Source organism: Bison bison, unplaced genomic scaffold (assembly GCF_000754665.1).
Source record: "Bison bison bison isolate TAMUID 2011002044 unplaced genomic scaffold, Bison_UMD1.0 scf7180017864215, whole genome shotgun sequence".
In the NCBI taxonomy this organism is placed as follows: domain Eukaryota; kingdom Metazoa; phylum Chordata; class Mammalia; order Artiodactyla; family Bovidae; genus Bison; species Bison bison.
Genome location: NW_011494787.1, coordinates 3,932,232 through 3,942,704, shown reverse-complemented (window position 1 = coordinate 3,942,704; position 10,473 = coordinate 3,932,232).

Sequence of the window (10,473 nt, the reverse complement as noted above, 5' to 3'; positions counted from 1 at the left end):
TGATTCTACAAGGAAAATGAAAATACAGCACACTCAACAGACAGTTCTAATTCCACCAAGAGCTCATCATTTGCAAAGTATACTAAATATTGGTTGACAAAGATCCCAAACTTAAAACCTGTACTTTTGCAAAAGAATGGGTAAATAGTCAGAGTCAGTATTTGCTATCACATGGCATCTGGTCCCATCACTTCATGGGAAATAGATGGGGAAACAGTGTCAGACTTTACTTTTTTGGGGCTCCAAAATCACTGCAGATGGTGACTGCAGCCATGAAATTAAAAGATGCTTACTCCTTGGAAGGAAAGTTATGACCAACCTAGATAGCATATTAAGAAGCAGAGACATTATTTTGCCAACAAAGGTCCGTGTAGTCAAGGCTATGGTTTTTCCAGTGGTCATGTATGGATGTGAGAGTTGGACTGTGAAGAAAGCTGAGCACCGAAGAATTGATGCTTTTGAACTGTGGTGTTGGAGAAGACTCTTGAGAGTCCCTTGGACTGCAAGGAGATCCAACCAGTCCATCCTAAAAAGGACTCATGCTGAAGCTGAAGCTCCAATACTTTGGCCACCTCATGTGAAGAGCTGACTCATTGGAAAAGACTCTGATGCTGGGAGGGGTTGGGGGCAGGAGGAGAAGGGGGCGACAGAGGATGATACGGCTGGATGGCATCATTGACTCAATGGCCATGAGTTTGAGTGAACTCCAGGAGTTGGTGATGGATAGGGAGGCCTGGCGTGCCGTGATTCATGGGGTCACAAAGAGTCGGACAGGACTGAGTGACTGAACTGAACTGACCTTGCTTGGATGCAAGACGAAGACATCCTTGTTCAGAAGGAACAGGGCTCAGAGAAAGTTCTAGACAGGATGTAAAGTATTTCATTAAGAAACAGAATCAGGGACTTACTTGGTGGTACAGTGGCTAAGACTTCAAGCTCCCATTGCAGGGGGCCTGGGTTCGATCCCTGGTTGGGGAACTAGATCCCACATGCCACAACAAAGACTGAAGATCCATGTGCCACAACTAAGACCCAGGGGAGCCAAATAAATTAATAAACAATATATATTTAAAAAGAAGCAGCATCAATTTCTTGCTTTCATGTACAAGGATGGGTCTCAGACTGCAGGGTTCTCACTATGAGATATGTACTCATTCATCACCAATGAACTCTTTTGGTCTTCATAAAGATCCTTCCAGTGTTGAGTACATCATCCCTGGGGATCTGTCTGACTCTTACATAGTGATAAGCAGCCCCACTCATAATTATCCCTTCTACTCTCCAGATTCTGGGGTGCTGCCCAGCACATGTGTGGTGTGACACACACATGACCACAGCAGATCTCCCTCCTCCCCAGGGCTGACCAGGCAACCTTGGTCTAAAGCATAGGATGCTTCTGGTAAATATAAAGGGCTTTCAAAATATTAGTGGTGATTGTCATTGGTATTAAGTCTATGGCTTGGAGCTGTAACTATACAACTGGCAACTTCCTCCAAGTCCAATTACGACCACTACCAAGTAAGAGCCTGAAACCAACTTTTTCTCCTAGGAATCCCTTTATCCAAGAACAGTGATTCTCAAAGAGGCATGATTTTGGCCCCAGAGAATGTTTAACAAGGTCTGGAGACACTTTTGGTTGTCATGGCTGGAGATGGCAGGGGTGCTCTCAGCACCTAGAGGGTATAAGCGTGGGATGAACAGTCCTCCAAACAAAGAATTATCCCACCCAAAATTGTCAGCAGGGCTGATGTTGAGGATTCCTATCCTGTGAGATCATGAGAAGGAAAGAAAAGGATATTCTGAGCCCAATCTCTATCTGGGACCTCATTATCAGCTTTCTAGGTCCAAGTGGGACTGGGTATAGTAACAGAGCCCTGGCCTTGGAATTGGAAGATGAAGACTTACCCCAGATGCTTTGCAATTGTGTGATCTCCAACAAGTCAAACTCCCCAAGTGCTAATTTCAGTATTCTGTCTCTGTGGTCAAGTATACCCTAGGCTGGGATTCACAAACACATTTACCATAACTCAAGTGACATCATAGTGCCTCTTCCATGTTTTTGTGAGTGAAAGAGATGCTATTAATACTCATTCTGGGTCAACGGGCATAAATCTAGACCATCCTGGGCAAACCAGGACCTGTGGCCATCCCACCAATAAGAAGAGAGCAGCAGAAACTAGCAAAGGGAAACAGCCTTCTCGTGTTCATCTGGTATTCTGTCCATTTCAAGAGACTGCACATTCACTGGCTTGCCTGCTTCTTACATCCACTGTTTTTTACAGGAAGGACAAGAATCATTATTACTCTAATTGAAGAGCAAGCAAACTGAAAAATAAACTAGGAAGCAGGGGCCCATGTGCCCCTGGTCTCCTGATTTCTAGCGCAGTGTCCCACCTTCCACAGAAGTGTCTGCCCTCCCCCAGCAGCATGGCGGTCTAAAGCAAGGAGTCAGGACGGCATGGTGGCAGATTTGTGGGTCCATGCCTATTTCCTTAATGGTTTAGCAAGCCTGTTATGTGCATTAAGTGCTGGCTGCATGAGAGGGCCTGCAACACCATCTTAATACTAACCAGGAGAGAAGCTGGTTAACATTAAGCACTGAGAAGGTCCTGAGCCAGGACAGATAGTCATATTTTCTTCATTAATGCTCAACTTCCTAAAGCATTGCTGGATAGCAAATCACATCCATCTTTATGGGCCGTTTAGGGAGAATAAAGGAAGAAAGACATGCATGGGTAATAGAGAACATCCGAACATCCTCAGAGAGAAAACTGTGAAATCTGGTCACCTGATTTTATATCTGCTTTTTTTTTTTTTTCTCTGTATTTTGTTTTATTGTATGCCATGAGACAATAGATTTTTATTTTATTTATTTTTAATCTGTCTTTTTTTTTTTTTCTTATCTCATTTTCTACTTGTTGCAAAGCCTGGTTTCTTAGACCCTGATCTAGAAACTTGGATTAGATTTTGCTCCTGCAGTTCAATGTAACCTGAACGGATTATTCTCTTGATATGACCTCCTCACATGAAAGACCCAGTGCTGGACCGTATTCTCACTGTAGCGGTCACATAAAATGGCCTTACTCCTTTGTTCTAATACAGAGTTTCCAGTTTAAATACAGGATACACAGTTACATTAGAATTTCAGGTACTAAAATACTATATTATTTCAGATAACAATATCTTAGTATAAGTATGTTCCAAATATTACAGCAGGCAACTTTGCAAAGTATAATAATTCTATCCTAATATAAGGATTTCCCTGGTGACTCAGTTGTAAAGAATCCACCTGCCACTGCAGGAGATGTGGGTTTGATCTCTGGGTCAGGAAGATCCCCTGGAGAAGGAGATGGCAACCCACTCCAGTATTCTTGCCTGGAGAAACCCATGGATGGAGGAGCCTGATGGGCTACAGTCCATGGGGTCACAAAAGAGTCAGCCACAACTTAGCAACTAAACAGCAGTCCTAATATAAAGGTGCTCTGACTTCTCCACAAAACTACTGTCTTCTGGCCTGGAATCATTTGAAATGCAGTGTAATACAGATGGACACAGATCTACTTAAAACTAGAGATGCTAAATTATCCAGAGCCATTAAAAAGAGGGTTGCTGTTTTGGTCTTTTTTTCCAAAATATAGAGACCGAAGCTGGTGGTTATTGTGTGAAATGGGGAATTTCTATATTTCACTTGAAGATTTTAACCAAGTACTCACTAGTACTTTCAGGCTGACCTGAGACTCAGGATTTTACCTAAGAGAAAAAATGAGCTGAATGAAGAGACGCCATTTGCTGATTTGAAGTTAATGACCAATGGCAACTCCCAGGGCTGGCCGGAGAGGTTGAAAAAAAAAATCTAGAAATAAAAACAAAAGTCTTGATTCTGGCTTGGGTTTAAAAAAAAAAAAATCTGTGTACAAAGAAAGCATTAGTGATATATCCAGGTGGGGAATTAATGTTGTTTGTGCTAAAAGGCAAGTTTCAGGGGAGCTCCCCATCGCCACTTGTAGCTGGAGGATGCAGGGAACTATGGGAGAGGTACTCGGGGATGCTTTAAAAATTCTGGGTTATAACATTTGCAGGCAAACCAAAGTCTTTTGAAGTTTCCCCTCCTATACCTTATATCTCCATCTCTCTAAGGAGAAATATGTATTTGTATAAGCTCATCTGGCTTTTCATACATTTAAGAACACAATGTTTTAAATATTTTAGTAGGCAAAATTCAAAATATTGAATAAAAAGCAGATGGAGCCATTTTTTTAAAAAAAATAGAGGGGGTTGGGGGACACTGAGTTTAAAAACTAGATAACATGGAGTAGTCACTACACCCCTGGAGTGGAAGAATAGCCTAATTTCCAAACAGGGGAAAGGCATAGCTGACACATGAGGCAAAATTTCATCCTCCTTGTAATCGTATAACCCGCAGCTCACTTAAACAAAGGACTCTCGAGACATGGTTCCATTGCAGAACAACATGGATCCTGTGCTTCACCAATTTTCAAGGACCCGCCTCGCCTGGAAGCCCCGGCTTCCTCTAGTGTGGCTATGCTATGCTATGCTAAGTCACTTCAGTCGTGTCCGACTCTGTGTGACCCCATAGACGGTAGCCTTCCAGGCTCCCCCGTCCCTGGGATTCTCCAGGCAAGAACACTGGAGTGGGTTGCCGTTTCCTCCTCCAGTGCATGAAAGTGAAAAGTGAAAGTGAAGTTGCTCAGTCGTGTCCGACCCTTAGCGACCCCATGGACTGTAGCCTACCAGGCTCCTCCATCCATGGGATTTTCTAGGCAAGAGTACTGGAGTGGGGTGCCATTGCCTTCTCCGCCTCTACTGTGGAGGGGTAGCCAATTGCCAGCCCTGGGCCCACACCACACTATGTTCCCAGAGGTCTCCCATCCTGCCAGGCTGGGACCAGCTGAGGCAGTAGGACATGGTGTTTCGGGTCCAGGGATGTGCTCCTTGCTCGCCTGGGTACTCTGGAAACCATCTCTGGCCGGTCTCTGCCAACTGAAATCAACTCAGAACTTCCTTAGCCACTTACCTGATCCTGTTTGGAATCAAACTAGCTCCTCCTCTATCAAATACAAGCTGAATTAAAATCAACACTACATGAAACGGGACATTTAAACAGAAAAGAACCACTGCACACACTCTCCTCCCTTTTAAATTCAGCTTCTTCAACAGTGGATGGCTGTCCTGAAGCAGCACTTGGCTACCATTGTTTTATGATTTCAGCCCCTTCCATCATTCTGCCAGGGAAGACTTGCCTGTCTGCTGCATGACAGATACTGAACAATAGCAAGACCCTCATCATCACCTGTGATTAAAGCTGAAAATGCTCAATGCTACATCTTTTACTGATGCTCTCAGAATTTCAGTGTCTGATCTTGGTTGTAAGACATGTCGAAAGCGCTTTAATCTGCCCTGGGTTAAGGGTTCACACATCTGTGCTGGTGCCTTTTCAAACAAACAGTTGGTGATTTTTCACTCCCTGCTCCAAATATTCATTCTTCTTTCTATTTGCCTCATAACATAGAAATGAAAGAAGCAAAGAGAGTGTGTCCTCTGGAATCAATTGTAACTACTGCTATTACACAGGTCATTTGGCCCAAACTGAGGCACCCTGCCTAATTTTTCTATAACTTGACTTTAAGGCAACAGAAAATAGAAAGAGGGGCTCATAAGAAAACAAAGTGCCATCACCGGTATACTCTGGCTCTTTCAGGGCCAATCTCAACCTGTTATCAGGACCAGATCCAGAAACCTCCAATGCCTCTTGCTTATTCAAAATGCCCTCCTATTTTTTAGTGTGGAGATGCTTCTCACAGCAGGAGTTGGCGACTAGCAGGTTAAGTGGGAGTTCCTTGTGACATACCTGCCTGTGTTTTTAAATAAAGTGCATTCAATTGCAGGACTGCTGGTCAGCACATATCCCATCCTTTTATTTAAGAGAGTGAGGCAGTATCACCGAGTTTTCATTTCATCTGACTCCCACAAGCCATGTAACTACAGGCAGACTACTAAAATCTTCTGACCCTCAATTTCCCCATTGATCCAATGAGGAACTTAAACTCCCATGATTTTTAAACTTCAAGTTCTGATTCACTGGGGCTCCTGGCTCACAGTATTGCCTAAGGATGAAGAGTGTGTCTCAAGAGTATGTCTCAAGCATGTCCTTTTTTCTCAAAGACAGGGATAATGATATTTTTATCAGGGCAAGTGGGCTAATGTAATACATTTTTCAAACTATTGACCCTAGGCTATTTGTACTTCAATTAGGTGTTACGGATATATTGAGGCAGGATGTTGCCCACCCCTGCTCCGCCCCAGGATAAAGCAATTGGAGATTCATTCCCTGTGGACAGAAACTCCAAGAAGAGAAAAGCAGGACAATTAAGGGAGAAGGCTGGGTCCTTCCCAGACTGCATATTTCTCATTCCTGGAGTCAGGAGAGCTCGATAACCACATGTGCACAGAAAGGCTCCTTGGAAGTCAAACGGTGATATTATGTTAAGGAATGTTCTACCCATATGCCTTTGCAGTAGAATCCATCTTGGCTAAGAGATGTGTATGCACACATGGAAGGATCCTGAGACAGACCAAATATGGACTGTGAACCAGGCAAATCAAAATGATTAGCTAAAGGATAACCAGAAAAAATACCCTATATAAGTGATTTAAATGGGAAGCCATGAGGGTGCAACTCAGGGACTCGCCCTCTAAGTCTGCCCCTTATCCACATGTACTGTACCTTTTTTCCTCTAATACACACTTTACTTGGTTCACTACTTTCCATCTTTGTGGGAATTCTTTTCTGCAAAGCCAAAAGGCCAGGGCTCTTGTCACTGACCACTGGTCTAGTGACTAGGATCTCGTGCTTTCACTGCCCCAACCCAGCCCTAGTCTCTGGCTGGGAACCTAAGACTGGCTCCAAGCCACTGCTGGCCGAGCCTACCCAAGATCAGTATCATAGTACAGAAATTACTCCAACGAGGAAGAGTGAAATCACTAAGCTAAAGATAGTGACTCAACCAATTAGACTTGACACCTGAGCTCCATAAAGAGAAACTTCTGTTGATATCATGTGTATATTCCCCAAGTTCATCTAATAATTCAGATAGAAGGGGGCAAGTGTGATAATCTGAAATGATATCACTAAGAGTCTGAATTTTGAGTTGTACTTTTGAGGAGCAGTTATAGCAGACATAGGGGGAACACAAGTAAGAATTTGGATGTATTGATAAGCACTGCTGGAATCTAGTTTTAGAGAATGGACATAGGCACCTCAAATGACATTAATTCACTTAAAACCCTTTACCTTCTCTAGATATACAATGCCCAGTTCAGTTCAGTTCAGTCACTCAGTCGTGTCCAACTCTTTGTGACCCCATGAATCGCAGCAGGCCAGGCCTCCCTGTCCATCACCAACTCCCAGAGTTTACCCAAACTCATGTCCATCAAGTCGGTGATGCCATTCAGCCATTTCATCCTCTGTCATCCCCTTCTCCTCCTGCCTCCAATCCCTTCCAACATCAAGGTCTTTTCCAATGAGTCAACTCTTCACATGAGGTGGCCAAAGTATTGGAGTTTCAGCTTCAGCACGAGTCCTTCCAATGAACACCCAGGACTGATCTCCTTTAGGATGGACTGGTTGGATCTCCTCACAGTCCAGGGGACTCTCAAGAGTCTTCTCCAACACCACAGTTCAAAAGCATCAATTCAAAAACAAAAAAAAAGCATCAATTCTTCGGTGCTCAGCTTTCTTCACAGTCCAACTCTCACATCCATACATGACCACTAGAAAAACTATAGCCTTGACTAGACGGACCTTTGTTGGCAAAGTAATGTCTCTGCTTTTCAATATGCTCTCTAGGTTGGTCATAACTTTCCTTCCAAGGAGTAAGCATCTTTTAATTTCATGGCTGCAATCACCATCTGTGGTGATTTTGGAGCCCCCAAAAATAAAGTCTGACACTGTTTCCACTGTTTCCCCATCTATTTCCCATGAAGTGATGGGAACAGATGCCATGATCTTCATTTTCTGAATGTTGAGCTTTAAGCCAACTTTTTCACTCTCCTCTTTCACTTTCATCAAGAAGCTTTTTAGCTCCTCTTCACTTTCTGCCTTAAGGGTGGTGTCATCTGCACATCTGAGGTTATTGATATTTCTCCCGGCAATCTTGATTCCAGCTTGTGTTTCTTCCAGCCCAGCATTTCTCATGATGTACTCCGCACAGAAGTTAAATAAGCAAGGTGATGTACTCCTTTTCCTATTTGGAACCAGTCTGTTGTTCCATGTCCAGTTCTAACTGTTGCTTCCTGATCTGCATATAGGTTTCTCAAGAGGCAGGTCAGGTGGTCTGATATTTCCATCTCGTTCAGAAAAGCATCACTACAATGCCCAACATGGACCTAAATATTCTGAGAAAACCCAAAGCACTATTTTTACTTTTGCTCTTTTTGAAGGTTTTTGTTTTATTTTATGTGTGTGTGTGTGTGTGGTTTTCTTAGGATTTATTTTATTTTATTATTATTATTTTGGCCACTCTGCACAGCATGTGGGATCTTAGTTCCCCAACCAGGGATTGAACCTGTGCCTCTGCATTAGAAGCTCAGAGTCTTAAGCACTAGATCACCAGGGAAGTCCCTATTTAAAGTTCTTTTCCACAAGTACCACTGAATCTTAAATTGCATAGACTCTTGATTCAAAAAGTGACTTCTACAGTCTGGAAATTAGCAGACCTTTTAAAATAAACTGGATTTCCAGATAAGACATAAAGCAACCATTGTAGTTGAATTCAGAAATTATTTGTATGGATAAGAGTTTAGTCTCTGAAATTACAATAAAGGTAATTATGCCTAAGATTTGGGCAAGAATATATTACTTAATGACTAAATATCTTAAGATAATGTCATCAAATTTAAGTGTACACGATGTACTGAATGTTGATGTTCCCCCAGAATTCATATGTTGAAACTCTAGTCTCAATGTGAGAGTATTTGGAGATGGGGCCTTTAGGAAATATTTAGATCCTGAGGGTGGAGTCTTCATGAATGGGATTAGTGCCCTTATAGGAAGAGGCCAGATGACTTGCTGGCTCGCTTTCCACAACGTGAGGATGCAAAAAATACAACAAGAAGTAGGCAGTCTGTAACCTGGAAGAGACCCTCCCCAGAATGCACCCATACTGGCCCCCTAATCTCAGACTTTCAGCCTCCCAATCTGAGAAATAAATCTCTGCTGTCTATAAACTACCTAATTTGTGGTATTCTGTGATAGCAGCCTGAACTAAGATGGGATGTATTTGAGTCTCCTGCAGATAATGTTAAAATGCAGGTTCTGATTCATCAGGCCAGGGACAAGTCAGAGACTCTGCCTTTTTAACAAGCTCCCAAATGAGGCTGATGTCCCTGCTTGTACCCAGACCACACTTTGAGTGACCCTAAGTGATCGATTTTTGAAGAACTTGACTGTACCCATTTATACTCAGAATATTCTAAGGACAACTTGATATTGAGAATTCGAAAGGTACTGCTATTCCCTACTGGGCTCCAATTTCATCAATAATTATTTAAAAAAAAAAAGTCCTGCTAATGTTTCAGCATTCTTGTTCTTTGGAATCCAGTCCTTAAAGTCTGTAGCTGATAAAGATAAGAAAAAGGCAAGGAACAAATGTGAACAGGAGTTTCTATTTCTCCTATGCTTCTTCAATCTCTCCAGCTTAACTGTACATGTAAGTTATGACTTCAGGAATATGGCAACATTGGATGGGAAGCAGCAATGAAAACTCAGGCTAGTATCCTAAGAAATGTGTCTTAGGACCCCTCCCCATTAGTCCTTGTGAGGAAAGAACTGAGATAATCATATCTCAGTGAGGACAGCAGGCAAGTTGCATCTTGTGTGTGTGTGTGTGTCTGTGCATGCTCAGTCATGTCCGACTCCTTGTGAACCCATGGACTGTAGCCCGCCAGGTGCTTCTGTCCATGGAATCTTCCAGGCAAGAATACTGGAGTCAGTGCCATTTCCTTCTCCAGGGGATCTTTCCAACCCAGGGATTAAACCCATCTCCTGCACTGGCAGGCAGATTCTTTACCACCATCCTACCTAGAAAGCCCTCTAATCTGACTCAACTTTCAAAGTCATTGTCCAGTTGAAGAAAGAAAGGGTTCGTGGTCTGTAGTTGACCTAAAGATAAATGAAAAAATGTAACTGTGATATTTAAAGACCATTTAAGACCACCTTGGTTAGTTTCACATGCACAGCACAGTGGTTCAGTTTTATATGTGGTGGGGGACGGGGAAACCTGACATGCCACTGTCCATGTGTTCACAAAGAGTCAGACGCAACTTAGCAACTGAATGACAATATGTATGCATATGTGTATACACACACACACACACACACACACATATAGGGCTTCCCAGGCAGCACTAGTGGTAATGAACCTGCTTCCAATGCAGAAGGCATAAGAGACACGG